Source organism: Macaca nemestrina, chromosome 1, assembly GCF_043159975.1.
Source record: "Macaca nemestrina isolate mMacNem1 chromosome 1, mMacNem.hap1, whole genome shotgun sequence".
In the NCBI taxonomy this organism is placed as follows: Eukaryota; Metazoa; Chordata; class Mammalia; order Primates; family Cercopithecidae; genus Macaca; species Macaca nemestrina.
In genome coordinates this window covers 181098282-181118199 of record NC_092125.1, presented here as the reverse complement: position 1 = coordinate 181118199, position 19918 = coordinate 181098282, and the positions used below count along the sequence as shown (strand labels likewise).

Sequence of the window (19918 nt, the reverse complement as noted above, 5' to 3'; positions counted from 1 at the left end):
TGAGATAGTGCCATTGTACTCCAGCAGCCTGGGTAGTAAGAGTGAAACTCCATCTCAAAATAAATAAATAAATAAATAAAATTTTAAAAACATAAAAAGATTGGCAAAGTGGAAAACACATAATCTATCATCTATCTACAAGATTCACTTTAGATACAAAGAGCAAAGGAGTTATAAGAAAAAATGAAAAAAGATATTCCACGCAAAGAGTAACCAAGATAGAGCTGAGGCTACATTGTTATCAGATAAAATAACACTTTAAGTCAAAAAAGGTTACAAAATACAAAGAAGGATATTATATATTGATAAAAGGTTCAATCCAGCAAGGACATATAACAGTTATAAACATATGCACCTAACAACAGTGACTTAAAATACAGGAAACAAAAGTTAACATAATTGAAAAGAGAAATTGTTCTATAATCATACTGGAAGACTTCAACACCCCACTTTTCAATAACAGAGCAACCAGACAAAAGATCAAAAAGGAAATAGAGGATTTGTGTAACACCATAAACTAATTTGACTGGCTGGGCATGGTGGCTCACACCTGTAATCCCAGCACTTTGGGAGGCCAAGGCAGGTGGATTATCTGATGTCAGGAGACCAGCCGGGTCAACACGGCAAAATCCCATCTCTACTAAAATACAAAAATTAGCCAGGCACGGTGATGCGTGCCTGTAATCCCAGCTACTCAGGAGGCTGAAGCAGGAAGATCGCTTGAACCGAAGAGGCAGTTTGCCATGAGTCGAGATCAGGCCACTGCACTTCAGCCTGGGCAACAAAAGCGAAACTCTGTCTCAAAAATAAATAAATAAACAAACAAACAAACAAACAAATTAGACCGGCTGGGCATGGTGGCTCATGCCTATAATCCCAGCACTTTGGGAGGCCAAAGGGGGCAGATTACTTGAGCTCAGGAGTTCAAGAAAAGCCTGGGCAACATGGTGAAACCCCGTCTCTACCAAAAATACAAAAAGTATCCGGGTGTGGTGGCACACACCCGTAGTCCCAGCTGCTTGGGAGGCTGAGGCACAAGAATCGCTTGAACCTGGGAGGTGTGGGTTGCAGTAAGCCAAGATCATACCACTGCACTCCAATCTGGGTGAAAGAGTGAGACTCCATCTCAAAAAAATAAAATAAAATAATTTGACCTAACAGATATAAAGGCCTCTATCCAACATCAGCAAAATATACATTCTATCCACAATGGGCATGTAACATGAAAGACAAATAAATGCTCTTGTTTTGGCAACTGAGAAAAAAAAGGGAGCTGGGTGCCGTGGTTCATGCCTGTAATCACAGCACTTCCGGAGGACAAGGTGGGAGGACTACTTGAGTCCAGGAGTTTGAGACTAGCCTAGGCAACACAGGAGACTCCATCTCCACAAAAAATAAAAAATTAGCCAGGCACCTGTAGTCCCAGTCTCAGGAGCCTGAAGTGGGAGGATCACTGCACCTGGCAGGGGAAGGCTACAGTGAGCTGCAATCACACCACTGCACTCCAGCCTAGGCAACAGAGCAAGACTCTCTCAAAAAAAAAGAAAAAAGAAAAGAAAAGAAATATGAATGATCAAAGAATTCTACCATATCTTTCCTTACTAATGTTACTTCCCTGAATTAACCACTTATTCTAAAAATGATGATGCAGAAGGAAAGGGAAAGATAGTGCAATTCATATCTCCTCTTCCTTTCGTTCCTGCCTTACTTGTCACCAAGTTAAAGAAGAGAGAGTGTTGTGTCCAGGTAAAGTGGCTTACACCTGTAATCCCAACACTTTAGGGAGCCAAGACAATCCTCCCACCTCAGCTTCCCAAAGTAATCCTGGAATTACAGTTGTGAGGCACCACTAGTTATACAATTTGTAGATAATTTGTACGGGGTTGCAAAGTTACAGAATCACTATTTCAATAGGGTAAGGAACACAACAGTAATCATGCTGATGAAGGGAAAGGATAAAGCCAAAAAGAGGCTTTACAGTGAAATTAGGGATAAAAAAAAAAAAAAAACTAAAGGAACATACATATATAGATAATTCAGAAAATTTTGGTTAGAAGAATCATTTTGAATCATATGAATAGGAACTATCAAGGAAAGTAGAGGAGAATATCACTAGAATATAGAAATTAAGGAAATTAAGTGTTAGATACATTCAATGTTATGCTTCTGATTGCCCAACATGGATGTCAGGAATTACACCAAAGTATCAGTGAATATAAATGGGTGACCTAGAGATTCCTAGATTGAAATGACAATGTCAGGTAAGAAATATAGCCAGCAGGACACCTGTCTTACAAGAAAACGAAGAAGAGACAGTAGGTAGTAAACTACAGATATAATTTCCTGGCTTTGAGGAAACAGGTACGGGGGAAAAAGCAACATTCAAGACACTACCCACATTAACAATGCCACAAGTTCCTACAAAAAGTCCTGGAGCTCTTACAAATTTTCAGTTTTAAAAAAAGATGGCAGGGTAGGGCGCGGTGGCTCACGCCTATAATCCCAGCACTTTGGGAGGCCGAGGCGGGTGGATCACCTGAGGTCAGGAGTTCAAGACTAGCCTGACCAGTATGGTGAAACCTTGTCTCTACCAAAATACAAAAATTAGCTGGGAGTGGTGGCACACGTCTATAATACCAACTACTCAGGAGGCTGAGGCAGAAGAATCACTTGAACCAGGAGGCAGAGGTTACAGTGAGCCAAGATTGTGCCACTGCACTCCAGCCTGGGTGACAAGAGCAAGACTCTGTCTTAAAAAAAAAAAAAAAAAGGCCAGGCGCAGTGGCTCAAACCTGTAATCCCAGCACTTTGGGAGGCTAAAGTGGGCAGATCACAAGGTCAGGAGATCGAGACCATCTTGGCTAACACGGTGAAACCCTGTCTCTACTAAAAATACAAAAAAATTAGCCAGGCATGGTGGCAGGTGCCTGTAATCCCGGCTACTTGGGAGGCTGAGGCAGGAGAATGGCGTGAACCCGGGAGGCAGAGCTTGCAGTGAGCCAAGATTGCGCCACTACACTCCAGCCTGGGCGACAGAGCGAGACTCTGTCTCAAAAAAAAAAAAACTGGCCAGACGTGGTGGCTCATGTCTAAAATCCCAGCACTCTAGGAGACCAAGGCAGGGGGATCACTTGCAACAAGGAGTTCAAGACCAGCCTGGGCGACACAGCGAAACCCCAACTCTACTAAAAAGACAAAAAAAATTGCAGGGCTTGGTGGCGTACACCTGTAATCTGAATTCTCAGGAGGCTGAGACAGAAGAATCACTTGAGCCCAGGAGAGAGAGTACGCAGTAACCTAAGATCGCACCACTGCACTCCAGCCTGGGCAAAAGAGCAAGACTCAACTCAAAAAAAAAAAAAAAAAAAAAAAGACAACATTTTTGAGAATACAGTTTTCACTACTACCTGTCTAGTATACCCATTCACTTATCCTTACACATCTGTGAAGTTGCTATAATTATAGTCTTGTAGTATTTCCATTTTATACATTAATGAGGTACCCTGAGTTTATGACTTGCCTAAGATAACATAAACGGGACTGGCATGTGACTATAAGAAACATGACTCCCAATTTTTGGTCCAAGTTTACGTACTAGAGTATGTCTCTGAGCCTAAAGCAGTAATTCTCAAACTTTTTGGTCTCAGAATACCTTTATACTCTTAAAATATCGAGGATCCAAAGAACCTTTGTCTTTGTGTGTTATATCTATTGATACATGCATCATTAGATTATTAAAACTGAGAAATTTTTCAAATGCAAAAATATACTGGTCAGACGCAGTGGCTCACACCTGTAATCCCAGCACTTTAGGAGGCCGAGGCAGACAGATCACCTGAGGCCAGGAGTTAGGGACCAGCCTGGCCAACATGGTAAAACGCTGTGTCTACTAAAAATACAAAAACTGGCTGGGCATGGTGGTGCACACCTGTAATCTCAACTACTAGGGTGGCTGAGGCACAAGAATTGCCTGAACTCGGCCGGGCGCGGTGGCTCAAGCCTGTAATCCCAGCACTTTGGGAGGCCGAGACGGGCGGATCACGAGGTCAGGAGATCTAGACCATCCTGGCTAATATGGTGAAACCCCGTCTCTACTAAAAATACAAAAACCTAGCCGGGCGAGGTGGTGGGCGCCTGTAGTCCCAGCTACTCGGGAGGCTGAGGCAGGAGAATGGCGTAAACCCGGGAGGCGGAGCTTGCAGTGAGCTGAGATCCGGCCACTGCACTCCAGCCTGGGCAAAAAAGCGAGACTCCGTCTCAAAAAAAAAAAAAAAAAAAAAGAATTGCCTGAACTCGGGAGGAGGTAGACGTTGCAGTGAGCCAAGATCACGCCACTGCACTCCAGCCTGGGCCACAGAGCAAGACTCTGTCTTTAAAAAAAAAAAAAAAAAAGGTAGTAAAACTTCTACATCAGGCTGGGCACGGGTGTTCACGCCTGTAATCCTAGTACTTTGGGAGGCCAAGGCGGCATATTACTTGATCTCAGGAGTTCGAGACGAGCCTGGCCAACATGGTGAAACCCCATCTCCACTAAAAATACAAAAATTAGCTGGGCATGGTGGCAGGCACCTGTAATCCCAGCTACTTGGGAGGCTGAGGCAGGAGAATCACTTGAACTCAGGAGGCAGAGGTTGCAGTGAGCCAAGACCACGTCATTGCACTCCAGCCTGGGTGACAGAGCAAGACTGTCAAAAAAAAAAAAGAAAAAAGAAAGAAAGAAACTTCTACATTATATCACATTAAAAAAAAAAAAAAAAACTCAAAATGGATCAAAGACCTAAATGTAGAAGCTAAAAGTATAAAACTGTTGGAAGAAAACACAGGAGTAAATCTTCATAATCTTGGATCAACAATGATTTTTTAGGTATGACACTTAAAGCAGAGAAAACTAAAGAAAATAGATAAATGGGACTTCATCAAATTTAAAACTTCTGTATTTCAGTGAGCACACTCACAAAAATGAAAAAACAGTATGACAACTCCTCAAAAAATTAAACATAGAATGATCCAACAATTCCAATTCTAAGTATATACCCAAATAACTGAAAGCAGAAACAGGTATTTGAACATCAATGTTCAAAGAAGCATTATTCACGATAGCCAAAATGTGAAGGCAACCCAAGTATCCACCAACAGATGAAAGGATAAACAAAATGTGGGACATATATATAATGAACTGCTACTCAGTCTTAAAAAGGTAGAAAATTCTGACACATGCTATGACATGGATGAACCTTGAAGACATTATGCCATATGAAAGAAGCCAGTCACAACAAATTTTTTTTTTTTTTTTTGAGACGGAGTCTCGCTCTGTCGCCCAGGCTGGAGTGCAGTGGCCGGATCTCAGCTCACTGCAAGCTCCGCCTCCCGGGTTCGGGCCATTCTCCTGTCTCAGCCTCCCGAGTAGCTGGGACTACAGGCGCCCGCCACCTCGGCCGGCTAGTTTTTTGTATTTTTTAGTAGAGACGGGGTTTCACCGTGTTAGCCAGGATGGTCACGATCTCCTGACCTAGTGATCCGCCCGTCTCGGCCTCCCAAAGTGCTGGGATTACAGGCTTGAGCCACCGCGCCCGGCCCACAACAAATATTATATGAGCCTACTGATATGCAGTACTTAGAACAGTCAAAATCACAGAGAAATAAAGTAGAATGGTGGTTTCTACAGGTTAGGAAGCAAGGGAAATGAGAATTTATTGTTTGATGGGTACAGAATTTCAGCTTGGGAAAATGGAAATATTCTGGAAATGGATGGTGGTGATAGTTGCACAATAATGCAAATATATTTAATGTTACTGAATGTATGCTTAGCTACTCGAGAGGCTGAGGCTTAAAATGAAAATAGTATAAACATTCATGCAAAAATCCACAACAGAATACTAGCAAACTGAATTCAGCAGCACAGTTAAAGAATTATACACCACGACCAAATGGGATTTATTCCTGGAATGCAAGGATGTTGAACCATCCTTGCATATGAAAACAGATCAATGTAACATACCATATTAACCAAACAAAACGAAAAACCACATGATCATCTCCAGCAAACAAAGGATCTGACAAAATTCAATACCCTTTCATGATAAAAACACTCAACAATCTAGGAATAGAAAGAAACTACTTCAATATAATAAAAGCTATCTAAGGAAAACCTATAGTAGACATCACACTCAATGGTAAAAAATGAAAACCTTTTCCTCTTATATCAGGACAAGGGAAAGATGCCTGTTTTCACCATTTCTTTTCTTTTCTTTTTTTTTTTTTGAGGCGGAGTTTCGCTCTTGTTGCCCAGGCTGGAGTGCAATGGCATGATCTCAGCTCACCACAACCTCTGCCCCCCAGGTTCAAGCGATTCTCCTGCCTCGGCCTCCCAAGTAGCTGGGATTACAGGCATGCGCCACTGTGCCCAGCTAATTTTGAATTTTGAATAGAGACAGGGTTTTTCCATGTTGGTCAGGCTGGTCTCAAACTCCTGACTTCAGGTGATCCACCCACCTAAGCCTCCGATTACAGGCATGAGCCACCATGCCTGGCCTGTGTTCACCATTTCTACTCAACACAGTACTGGAAGTTCTAGCCAACGCCATTAGGCAAAAGAAACAAAAGGCATCTAAATTGGAGAGGAAGAAGTAAAATCATCTCAGTTTGCAAATAATATGATTTTATATGTAGAAAATCCTAAAGATTATACACGCACACACACACTACAACTAATAAATGAATTCCACAACGAAGCAGGATACAAAGTCAACAAACAAAAAACCAGTTGCATTTCTAAATACAATAAATAATCTGAAGGGAAATTTTAAAAATTCCATTTACAATACCATCAAAAAGAATAAAGTACTAAGGAATTACATAACCAAAGAAGTGAAATATATGTACAAAGAAAACTATGGGCCGGGCGCGGTGGCTCAAGCCTGTAATCCCAGCACTTTGGGAGGCCGAGACGGGCGGATCACGAGGTCAGGAGATCGAGACCATCCTGGCTAACACAGTGAAACCCCGTCTCTACTAAAAATACAAAAAACTTAGCCGGGCGAGGTGGCAGGCGCCTGTAGTCCCAGCTACTCGGGAGGCTGAGGCAGGAGAATGGCGTAAACCCGGGAGGCGGAGCTTGCAGTGAGCTGAGATCCGGCCACTGCACTCCAGCCTGGGTGACAGAGCGAGACTCCAAAAAAAAAAAAAAAAAAAAAAAGAAAACTATGAAACATTGCTGAAAGAAATTTAGAAATATATAAACAGGAACACATACTACGTTCACAGAGGCTTAATTTTTTTTTTTTTTTTTTTTTGAGACGGAGTCTCGCTCTCCCTCCCAGGCTGGAGTGCAATGAGGCAATCTCAGCTCACTGCAACCTCCGCCTCCCAGGTTCAAGCGATTCTCCTGCCGCAGCCTCCTGAGTAGCCAGGATTATAGGCACCTGCCACTGGGCTCAGCTAATTTTTGTATTTTTACTAAAGACAGGGTTTCACCATGTTGGCCAGGCTGGTCTCGAACTCCTGACCTCAGGTGATCCACTCGCCTCGGCCTCCCAAAGTGCTGGGATTACAGGCATGAGCCACCATGCCTGGCTTGACTATTTTTTTTTTTTTTTTTTTTTTTTTTTTTTTGAGACGGAGTCTCGCTCTGTCGCCCAGGCTGGAGTGCAGTGGCCGGATCTCAGCTCACTGCAAGCTCCGCCTCCCGGGTTCACGCCATTCTCCGGCCTCAGCCTCCCGAGTAGCTGGGACTACAGGCGCCCGCCACCTCGCCCGGCTAGTTTTTTGTATTTCTTAATAGAGACGGGGTTTCACCGTGTTAGCCAGGATGGGCTCGATCTCCTGACCTCGTGATCCGCCCGTCTCGGCCTCCCATAGTGCTGGGATTACAGGCTTGAGCCACCGCGCCCGGCCTCTGGCTTGACTATTGTTAAAATGTCCACACTAAAAAACAATCTAAACATTTAATGCAATCCCTATCAAAATTCCAACGACATTTTTTGCAGAAATACCAAAATCAATCCTAAAATTCATATGGAATCCCAAGAGACTCCAAATAGCCAGAAGTCTTGACAAAGAAAAACAAAGATGGAGGACTCACACTTCCTAGCTGCAAAACTTACTACAAAGCTACAGTAATCAGGCCGGGCACGGTGGCTCATGCCTGTAATCCCAGCACTTTGGGAGGCCACTGCAGGCAGATCACAAGGTCAGGAGATGAGACCATCCTGGCTAACATGGTGAAACCCCATTTCTACTAAAAATACAAAAACTTAGCTGGGTGTTCCACCTGCAAAAGACTGAATTTTGACCATAAACAAAAGTTAACTCAAAATGGATCAAAGACCTGAGAAACCTAAACTTGTAACTATAAAACCATAACTAAGAAACATAAAACTATAAAGTTCTTAGACGAAAACAGAAGGGAAAAGCTTCACGACACTGGAGTTGGCAATTATTTGCTTAGTATGACACCAAAGGCATGGGCAACAAAAGAAAAAATAGACAAACAAGACTGGCAGAAAATTCAAAACTTTTGTTACTCAAAAGATACTATCAACTGAGTAAAATGGTGGCCACGCTAGGCATGGTGGTTCACATCTATAATCCCAGCACTCTGGGAGGCCCAGCCAGGAGGATCACTTGAGGCCAGGAGTTCAAGGCCAGCCTATGCAACATAGTGAGACCCTGTCTCTACAAAAATCTTAAAATTCGAGTGTCGTGGTGACACGTGCCTATAGTCCCAGCTACTCCAAAGGCTGAGGTGGGATGATCTCTTGAGCCCAGGGAGGTCAAGGCTGCATTGAGCCATGATTGCGCCACTGCATCCCAGCCTAGGGGACAGAGTGACACCTTGTCTCAAAAACAAACAAACAAACAAAAAAACCCAAACAAACCAGAAAAGAAACAGAGTAAAGGCCAGGCATGGTGGCTCATGCCTATAATCCTCACACTTTGGGAGGCCAACGTGGGTGGAACATTTGCGGTCAGAAGTTCAAGATCTCAGCAGTCTAGCCAACATGGTGAAATCCCATCTCTACTAAAAATACAAAATTTAGCTAGGCAATACTGGCAAGCACCTGTAATCCTAGCTACTCAGGAGGCTGAGGTAGGAGAATCGCTTGAGCCTGGGAACTGGAGGTTGTGGTAAGCCAAGACTACACCACTGCTCCCCAGTCTGGGCGACAGAGAGTAAGACTCTGTCTCAAAAAAAAAAAAAAAGGTAACCCTACAGAACAGAATGGAAGAAAATAATTATAAATCATGTATTTGATAAGGGACTAACATCCAGAATATACAGCAACTCCAAAAAAATGAACAAAAAACAACCTGATTCAAAAACGGGCAAAGGGCTCGCATAGACATTTCTCCAAAGAAGATATACAGATGGCCATAAGCACGTGAAAAGATGCTGAATATCACTAATCATTAGGGAAATGCAAATCAAAACTGCAATGAGATACCAACTCATAACCCATAGGACAGGACTACTATTAAATAAAAACAAAATAACAAGCGTTGGCAAGGCTGTGGAAATATTAGAACCTTTCTGCACTGTTGGGAGGAATGTAAAATGGTACAGCCACTATGGAAAACAATACGGCAGTTCCTCAAAAAATTAAAAATATACTCAATGATCCTAAGGTGTCAAAAATAATAATAATAATAGGTAAGGCACGATGGCTCATGCCTGTAATCCCAGCAGTTTGGGAGGCTGAGGCAGGCAGATCACTTGAGCTCAGGAGTTCCAGACCAGCTTGGGCAATATGGTGAAATTGCATCTCTACAAAAATACAAAAAAAAAAAATTAGCCAGGTGTGGTCACAAGCGCCCATAGTCCCAGCTACACAAGAGGCTGAGGTGGGAGGATGGTTTGAGCCCAGGAGGCAGAGGCTGCAGTGAGCTAAGATCATGCCACTGCACTCCAGCTTGGGAGACAGAGTCAAATCTTGTCAAATAAATAAATAAATAAATAATAAGAATAAAATTACCATCTGATCCAATAATTTAACTTCTGGGTATACACCAAAAAAATTGAAAGCAGGCTCTCTAAGAGATACTGTACACTCATGTTCACAGCAGCATCATTCACAACAGCTAAAACATGGAAATAATCTAAGTGTCTACTCATAGACAAAGAGATAAGCAAAATGTGGTATATCCATACAATGGAATATTATTCAGCCTTAAAAAAGAAGGAAATTCTGCAATATGCCACATGAACGAACGCTGAGGACACTATGCTAAGTGAAACAAGCCACAAGACAAATACTTTATGATTCAATTTATATGAGGTATTTAGAGTAGGCAAAATGGTAAAGACAGAATAGTGGTTGCCAGGGGTGAGGGAAGAAGGGAATGGGAAATTATCATTTAATGGGTATAGAGCTTCAGTTTTGTAAGATGAAAAGGGTTATAGGGATGGATGGTGATGATGGCTGCACAACATTATGAATGTATTTAATACCACTGAATGATACACTTAAAAATCATTAAGATATGTTGTGTTATGTATATTTTACTGCAATTTTTAAAAGTTAGAAACAAGGTTAAATGGATAATTTTGTTATGTACATTTTATCACTATTTTTAGAATCAAGTGAACAGACACTCCACAAAATGAGACAGCATTTTTGTAAATAATATATCTAAAAAGGGTCTAGGCTGGGTGAGATGACTCACACCTGTAATCCTGGCCCTTTTGGAGGCTGAGGAAGGAGGATCATTTGAGGCCAGGAGTTTGAGACCAGCCTAGACAACACAGTGAGACCTTGTCTCTACAAAAATAAATAAATAAATAAATAAAATTAGCTGGGCATGGTGGCACGCCCCTGTAGTCCAAGCTACTCAAGAGGCTAAGGCAGGAGGATCGCTTAAGGCCCAGGAGGTGGAGGCCAGAAGGCAGAGGCTACAGTGAGCTGTGTTCACACAACTGCACTTCAGCCTTGGTGAAAGAGCAAGACTGTCTCAAAAAAAAAAAAAAAAAGTGGGGAACGTCTAGTATCCAGAATATATTAAGAGTTCTTAAAACTCAACAATTTTTAAAAACGGGTAAAGGATTTGAGTAGGTATCTTTCCAAAGGAGATAGAAAAATGCACACACAATAGGCACATGAAGAGATGCTCAACATCTTATTAATCATTAGGGAAATGCAAATCAAACCCACAATGAGGTAGTGAGGTAGTGTGGGTGAAGTGTCACCCACTAGATGATGGTCAGGATGTAGAGAAACTGAAACCTTCCATACATTGCCACTGGGAATGTAAAATGGTACAACTTTGGAAAACAGTTTGGCAGTTCCTCAGAAAGTTAAACATAAGTTTATCAAAACACCCAGCAATTACAATCTGGGTATATACCCAAGAGAAATGAAAATGTATATCCACACAGAAACTCTTAACGATGTTCACAGCAGCACTATTCCTTATAGGTAAAAAGTGGAAATAACCCAAATGTCCATCAAATGATGAATGGTTAAACAAAACGTGGTATCTCCATAGAAGGTAATACTATTCAGCCAGAAAAAAGCTAATACATGCTACACTATGGCCAACCTTGAAAACATTAAGTTCAGTGAGAGAAGCCAGGCACAAAAAGCCACATACTGTATAATTCCTTGTATGTGTAATGTCCATAATTTCTAGAGACGTAGCTTAGTGGTTGCCAAAGGCTTGAAGGAGGAAGGAATGGGGAGTGATTAATGGGAACTGGGTTTCGTTATGGTATAAAAATATTCCAAAATTAAATAGTGATGGTTATACAACCTTATAGATACACTAAAAGCCACTGAACTGTATCTTTTAAAAGTGTGAATTTTATGGTATTGTAAATTATATCTCAAAGAAAAAAGGGAAAAAAATAATACACTATTACACATTACATTAGCCATCAAAGCAATAAAGTCTTCACATGTCACTCCAGACCAGAGAATAAGGGAAAAGTCAAATTGTGTCTTAATATTACCATGAAAACAGTTTGACTCAGAGACACCCCTCTCCAAAAGGTCCCCAAACATAGTTTGAATACCACTGGCCTAAACTAACACTCAGCACATGACTAGCACTTAATGATTGGTCAATTAAATTATTTAAACTACAGTGGTGTTAAATATTTAATTTAATAATTATATTATTAAACTACACACTGACAAAATGCAATCAGGTTTAGTTATTTTTTATAATTCATACTTTGCATACTTGCAAAATATTTTTGACAACCTATGTAACTACAGAATTTAACACTCTCTGAACACAAAACTTTGACACCCTAAGCTTAAAGGTACAACACAGTATAGTGGCGAAGAGCTGTGACTCTAGACTCAGACACTTTGAGCTCAAATCCTGACTGCAGCAAACTAGCTATGAGATATTGTCCAAGGTACTCAACCCTTCTACATGGACTTTCCCCATCTGTAAATGAGAATACTATAAAAAAGGTTGTTTTGAGGAATAAGTTAACACTTTAAAGATCTTGAGAAAGAAATTAGCTTGTAGTAACCATGCAGTAAGTTATCTATTATCATGGTAAATCAAATACCCACTTAAAGCAATCAGATTGTTGTGTGATTAACAAACATACCTATTTCTTTTTGAAAGTACAAGATGCCTTATGTAAAGATTAGGACTTTGCCCATCTATAGTGGTGAACATCAAACTTGAATGAATAGCTTCTGCCTCCTTCCAGCTCATGCTCTTCAATGCCTTAAGCTACTGTTTTCTAGTGCTAAACTGGAAAACAGTCAACTAATCCAAGCCAACAAGTGAAAAAACTTCCTAAGTAGTATAACAAGGTGATTTCCCCCAGAGGTATTTTCATCTCAAAAGAATTTTCTAAAAAATTAAAAGTTCTAGGCCGGGCGCGGTGACTCAAGCCTGTAATCCCAGCACTTTGGGAGGCCGAGACGGGCGGATCATGAGGTCAGGAGATCGAGACCATCCTGGCTAACACGGTGAAACCCCGTCTCTACTAAAAAATACAAAAATCTAGCCGGGCGAAGTGGCGGGTGCCTGTAGTCCCAGCTACCTGGGAGGCTGAGGCAGGAGAATGGCGTGAACCCGAGAGGAGGAGCTTGCAGTGAGCTGAGATCCGGCCACTGCACTCCAGCCTGGGGGACAGAGCAAGACTCCGTCTCAAAAAAAAAAAAAAAAAAAAAAAAAAAAATTAAAAGTTCGGCCAGGCGCGGTGGTTCAAGCCTGTAATCCCAGCACTTTGGGAGGCCGAGACGGGCGGATCACGAGGTCAGGAGATCGAGACCATCCTGGCGAACACGGTGAAACCCCGTCTCTACTAAAAAAAAATACAAAAAACTAGCCAGGCGCGGTGGCGGGCGCCTGTAGTCCCAGCTACTCGGGAGGCTGAGGTAGGAGAATGGCGTAAACCCGGGGGGCGGAGCTTGCAGTGAGCTGAGATCCGGCCACTGCACTCCAGCCCGGGCGACAGAGCCAGACTCCGTCTCAAAAAAAAAAAAAAAAAAAAAAATTAAAAGTTCTTGGACAGTAAGATTTGGATCACAGAATCCTCAAGATAAAAGTCTAGAATACAGGGAGAAGAGAGAAGAGTGGTATGGAAAAGAAGGCCTGCCTATCCACTAAAAACAGGTAAACTCTGTTAGCAAGAAAGCCAAGGAGAAAAGAAATACAAAACTAGGAGTCAGAAAACATACTTCACAGCTCAACCACTATCTCACTTGGTGATCTCACAAGATAAAAATTCAAATACCTTAATATAACATAAATGGTCCCTCACAATTTGCTACTTCCTATCATTTATCTCCCCATTCTATCCATATCAATTCCTACCATACTGAATTTCTCACTCTCCCTCACTCCCCAAGGCTTATTACAATTTATCATCTTTGCATGTTATTCCCTAGGTCTGGAATGATCTCCAACCTCCAATCCATCCTCCTCCCCACCTAGCAAACTCCTACTCACCCTTCAAGAGCCAGTTTCTTCCCTCTCAACTCCCACAATCTAGTGTGTTGTAATTTACTGTACTATATGTAGACTGAGACAAATGCAAATGTTTGATGAAATGAATGTTTAAATGAATGAATGAATGAGCAACATTAGGCAGTTTCCGATTCTAAATAATTGAGAAAATAATACACCTGAAAAGCAACATCACATATACATTATATTAGGAAGACAGATGTGCTCTGAAATCTAATTCTGTGATCTTCAGCAAATCACTAACCTGTGTGAGTCAAAAGTTCCTCGCCTATAAACAGGTTTCAAAGGGTTGTTACACCAAACAAGTGAAAAAAAAATGCATAGACAGTGTCTAGCACAGTGCCTGGGCAATCTAAAAAATTTTGATTCCCTTCTCTCTCCCTCTTCAACTCATAATTATAGATATCCAATTACATGATTTGACATAAAAATAATTTGAACATAAGACACCACACAAATCTCTCAAGGGGAAAAAAAATCCTAACATTAATCTTTGCATTTATATACCCTTTCCTCTCTTTGGGTCTGTAAGAAATACTCTGGAAGAAAAGTCAGAACCTGCTTTTTCAGAGTGTATGGTTTATTTGAATACAGTCTGTACATAATAAAAGATTTAAAAAACGAAATACTCTGCAGAAATGCTGGTTTTTAAACATTTCCCCAAACTGTGTAATTATTTAGGATTCTAGAATTAAAACAATTCAGTTAGTACCATGTAAACAACTCTAATTGCTCTAAGATTACTAAGAAAAAGTCTACCTATCCTGTTTTAAACTATGGTGTCCCTTTCCTTTGTCTTTTTTAGGTCTTTCCAGAATTGTTCTTTTTTAGAACATATTTCTATACTGCAGCAGTGGCTTTAACTGAATGTAATATTTTTTAACCAATTCAAGTATTTGTAATTTATTTGAAAAAGGAACACATCTCATTGAGTTCTGTTTTATCGAACAAAACGTTCTGACATCAACATTAACAGGTAAGTACTGCCTTTTTTTTTTTTTTTTTTTTTTAAAAAAAAAGGCAGGGTCTTACTCTGTCACCCAGGCTGGAGTACAGTGGCGCAACTGTGCCTCACTGCAACCTTGAACTCTGGGGCTCAGGCAATCCTCCCACCTCAGCTTCTGCGATTACAGCTAATTTGTTTTATATTTTGGTAGTGACAAAGTCTCACTATGTTGCCCAGGCTGATATCAAACTCCTACACTCAAGCAATCCTCTCGCCTCCACTTCCCAAAGCGCTGATATTACAGGCGTGAGCCACCTGGCCAGGCCCTACAGGTAAGGGTTGGTTATTTTGTTTCTCTGAAACTGGAAACTTTCTACAGTAAATAAATTCAAACACCTTTCTTGACCAACAGATCCTGATTTGACATTCTGCAGAGAATACAACATAATTAATGGTACTTATTTTGTATGTCAAGGTAACTTTGAGGTTAAAAAAATTCTAATTACTCTAAAATGAATCTGCTGAAAACAATAAAAACTATCTTTAAACAGCTCTTTGTTAATCAGAGAAATTTATAATTATATATTTTGATTCTAAAAAGTCTAAAAATAAAATGTAGACACTGTACTGTTCTAGCTCCAGCAACTAAAAATAAATGTAATTTTAGGTGTCACTTAGAATTTATAAAATTGAACTAAACTTATATGTACAATATCTTGTTAATTTATCGGTAACAACTTGGCCTATGACAATGAAAATACTTTAAATTTCCTTTCTGTATTTAAATGTTTGCTGGATTTAAAACATCAAATGTCATTAACTTTCACTTCCATTTCTGAATTATTTTAAGAAAACTTCATTTTTCATTTTCCACACTAGCCAAGTGAAAAACTGCAAGCAGTAGGAAAATTTATCTAAGGGTTTTAAAAGTTTCTTTTGTTTATATTAAATATAAATATTTTTAAAGTATAAAACGACTTAAAATTCTTATCCTCCCCAAAGTATATGGTTTCTAAGAAGCACTCTTTAAAAATTTGTTTATAAAAGCAACACAGCACACCAGACACTAAAGAGTTATCTTAAGCACAGCTTTTTAAGCGAATCAATATTTCATAATTTTACAAGTTGTGACTAATCAGTACTACGATGCAGTGTAGTGACATGAGTTCTGAGCCTAAAGAACATTTCAGCGCGCAGACACACACACACGTACACACACACAAAGTCGGCTTTGCTTTTTAAACCACCCCACAATTCAACACCTCTGTGTGGCATTCTCTCTAAATCATCATATCCGGCTGGGATTATCCAATTTTATTAGCTAACAGTTCTCATTTCTTTAAAAACAGAAACAGGATATGTTCTGTTTCATCAAGTGCTACAAACATTTCGCTGCTATAAGACTGGAGGGAAAAAAAACCTTTGGAAACAAAAGCTAATCTGATTCACTCGAGTTAATTACTAAATGCATGCCAACAATACACAATTCCAATTGCATTTCTGGACACAATTTAAGATCACGATAAGGCAGGTCAAATGAGTAAGGAACTACTTTTATCAAAATGAAGAAGCAGATATACGGAATCTAAGATATCACGCAAAATTCATCTAAGACTTGGTAATCTTCTGAAAAGAAAATGTGTAATCAACGTCGTTAATACAACAGTAATTCATCCCATTCAAGTACGACTAGAAATCCCGCTGATGTGCTTCCTTCAGGTCTAAACATCTCATTCTTTCGCAATCCAGATACCAACAGGAGTCTGAAACACTTCGCAGAGGCGTGCAACACACTAGGAGAGCGCTGTCTGTTTACAAATACGAATCTCAGTTACCCACGTCAAAACCGCGCATTACCACCTTTCGACTGGGGGGCGGGGGAGAGAGAAGGCGGGCGAGCAAGAAACGAAATCCACACAGACACCTCTGCCTTCTCCCTACAAGGATGAGCCCGGGGAAACATTCAGTATGTATTCTATGCGTGTATACATTTATATACATTATGTAGTCCCCTATGTCTAAGCAAGGATGAAAGAAAAAGGTACACATGACAGGGAATCGTAACTGGACCCAAGAGAAATGTTCAAACCAATTCCGTTAACTCAAAATCCGCCTCGCTGGTCTACAACAGGTTTCGGTCCGGGACCCGGAGCCCCAGCCACAGTGTGGAGTTCGTCCCCAAAGCGCCCCAATGCCCTCCTCAGGCCGCCCAGGCCGCCGACCCTACCTCCCTTATCTCAGTCTTCCCCTGGGACACCCGAAGCCCGTTCCAGCAAAGAAAGAAGTGTCGGGCCCCAAGGGGACGGCTGAGACACTCTCAGGCCAGGCCCCCGACACCTGCGAAGCGCGGCACCCGGGAGGGCGAACCGGGGGCCGCCCGGCCTTCCCGAGCACACCCCCTCAGCAGCCGGCGCTGCCCCGCGGCCGGAACCTCGTACCTGCGAGGCCCGCGAGCTACAGGCGCGCGCGACGCCTCCTCATCTCAGTGGCTCCCGCTCTCCCTCCGCCTCCTGCTGCCGCCGCCGTCGCCGCTGCCACCGCTGGAGGCCGGGACACGACGAGCTCAGGACTCCACCGCCATGTCCGCCGCGCCGCGAACTGCATTGTGGGGGGGAAGGGATGGGGAGGGGGAGGAGGAGGGAGAGGGAGAGGGAGAGAAAGAGGAGGACCCGCTGAGGGGAGGGGGCGAGGGAGAGGGGTAGCCGGAGGAGAGGGGGAGGGGAGAGGACAGAGCCTGGAATGGGGTCCCGGCCCGGCAGAGAAGGAGCTACGCGCAGAGGAAAGGGTTCAGGAGTGCCCCCTCCCTTCTTTCGGGGGGCCCCGCAGGCGCCGTTTACACCGGGGCGGGGGAGGGGGAAACAGCACTGGGGGGAGGGGGTTCGCGGTGGCCGCGAAGAAACAATGGGGAGAAGGCCGAGGTACGAGGATCGCGCACTCACACCCACGCGGAGGGAAGGGAGCGCGCGCGAGATACTCGTTAGCTCGCGAGGAGGGGGCGGGCCGCTGGCGGAAGGGAGGAGGGAGCCACCCGGGGCTCGCGGGCAGGGGCGGGGCCCCCGAGCGGAGGTCGCGAGGTCCCGCAGCCCGCCTGGGCCCCGCGGGGGAGCCGCGCTGATTCGCCCGCTTGCCGGAGGGGGTGGGGGTGGTGGGCACCCTAGTGCCGCCCCAGTCTGGTTCCTGGCCTCTGCCGAGGCCCCCGAGCTGGAAGTGGAGCTCGAGAGCCGCCTCGGCGCCTCGCTCCCAAGGCTGTCCCCCCGGGGAGGAAGGCCGGCCTGGAATGGGTACCCTCTGGCCTGGCACTCTTACTGGGCCCAGCCCGAGCCTCGGTGGACCCTCGGAAGCCCGAGCGGGCTTCGGAGCAGCGGCAGGGAGCGGGACAGAGGAAGCCGCCGGGGTCGACCCCCACCCACTCACCACGGCCTCCAGCCCACCACAGCTGGACCTTTTTTCCTTTTAAAGGGCAGTCAGTTCAGGAATTTCTCAAAAGAAATCTCGGGAGCAGTCCCTCTCCCACCCTCAAAAGAGGTTTTAGAAATCATTTCTTTAGCTGCAGGCGGGCATAAAACCAACTACCATCAATGGGTCCCCTCCTCCCCTTGCTTTTAACGTATTACATTCCTCTACATAATTATTTAAAGTCACGGGCAGAACGAACTTAAGGCTTTGTTAGTTTTGTTTTTTTGTTGTTTTTTTTTAAGACCCCAGCCTCAGAGATTATTTAGCCAACCTCTGACCTCAAAGCTGGACAAAGCACACAACCTCTGTGCTCGGTGCCCAGTCCTTTGAGTTTGACACATGCTAGGCAGGAAAAAGGTATGACAAGAGTGGACGCAGGGGTGAAGGGAAGATGTTAAATCTTAAGTATTTACAAGATAGTGCCTTATAAATTTTCTTATAATGTGACTCAGGCTGGAACTGGTTAGAGGTTACAGAGGGACGCTCCACTTCACGATAGCCCTGTGAGATACGTACTGTTGCTCCCATTTACGAATGAAAAAACTAGGATTCAGAGTTAGTGCATTTTACCCCGATCTGGCTGATGCTACAAGACCCGGGTATAATGGATAAAGGACTGGATTTCAAGTCAACAGAGCCCTACTGGTTTCGGCGTTTATCAACATGATGCCTTTGAGCAAATGTACCCTCCGAGTTTCCACATCTGCAAATTCTTAATCTGTATCCCTGCTTCGCTTGACTAGCCTAGAAACAAAGAAGAAAATCCCTACTTCACCAGGCTGAAAGCCTAAAGTCTATAGAGACACTAAGAAGATACCGACATGCCCTTCAATTCAGTGATATCAGTGTCCTTAGAACAAGTTCAATTGAGTAAATATTTCCTGATTACTTAAGAGCAAAGCGTTGTTAGGTGCCTAGGGAAACAGACAAATCATTGATTCCTGTCTCCAAAAAGTTCACCGTTGAGCAAGCGGGTGAGCTACAATAAAAGCAACAGGTCTTATTAACAAAGGGCTGGGCAAATCCAGAGGAGAGTGTGATAAATTCCACTTCGCCGAAACTTCAGTGGAAGAACTAGAAGCTGGACCTTGAAGATTTGCTTGCTGTGTGCCAGACACATGTCGATTCAGAGGACAGCATTGAGTCTGGAGTGTGCAGAAGATAATGAGTCTGCAAAGGAAAGCTGGGGCCAGACTGAAAATTTCAGTGCCTCTCTGCCCTTATCCCCTCCAGATAACTCTCTTCTACTATCTTGCTTATTCCCCAAGACCCAGCTCAACCTCTACCTTCTTTATTAAATCTTCCTGATTACCACCCCTCCTCTGCACTCCACTGAATGTGATCCCTCCATTCTCTGAATTCTGTGACCCCAATAGATTGTACACTTGAGCACAGATACTTACAAGGTATTCCTTACGATACCTACATAATTGACAAGTTGAAAATTTGGGCAACTATAATTTTGTTTATCACAGCTAGAGCAAGTATGGTTCTGACACAATAAGGAAATTTATGGAGTATAAGGTGTAATTCATGCCCAGGGTCATACAGTAAGTCACAGGCTGGACTAGAATACCAGCCCTG

General features: G+C 42.9%; 1 protein-coding gene across 11 annotated transcripts in view; it reads right to left on the bottom strand.

Annotated features, from left to right (window-relative positions):
• The window catches only part of TUT4 (terminal uridylyl transferase 4), a 130313-nt gene extending 112583 nt beyond the window's left edge, over window positions 1-17730 (bottom strand). For 5 of the 11 annotated variants that reach the window (XM_071092927.1, XM_071092930.1, XM_071092936.1 and 2 more), the window contains exon 1: window positions 17317-17727. The gene's annotated coding sequence lies outside the window, so the exon portion shown is untranslated. Of the gene's footprint in view, window positions 1-17316 lie in introns of all 11 variants that reach the window. The other 6 variants (XM_071092954.1, XM_071092955.1, XM_071092953.1 and 3 more) reach the window with 3 other exon arrangements.
• Between the last annotated feature and the right edge of the window lie 2188 nt (window positions 17731-19918).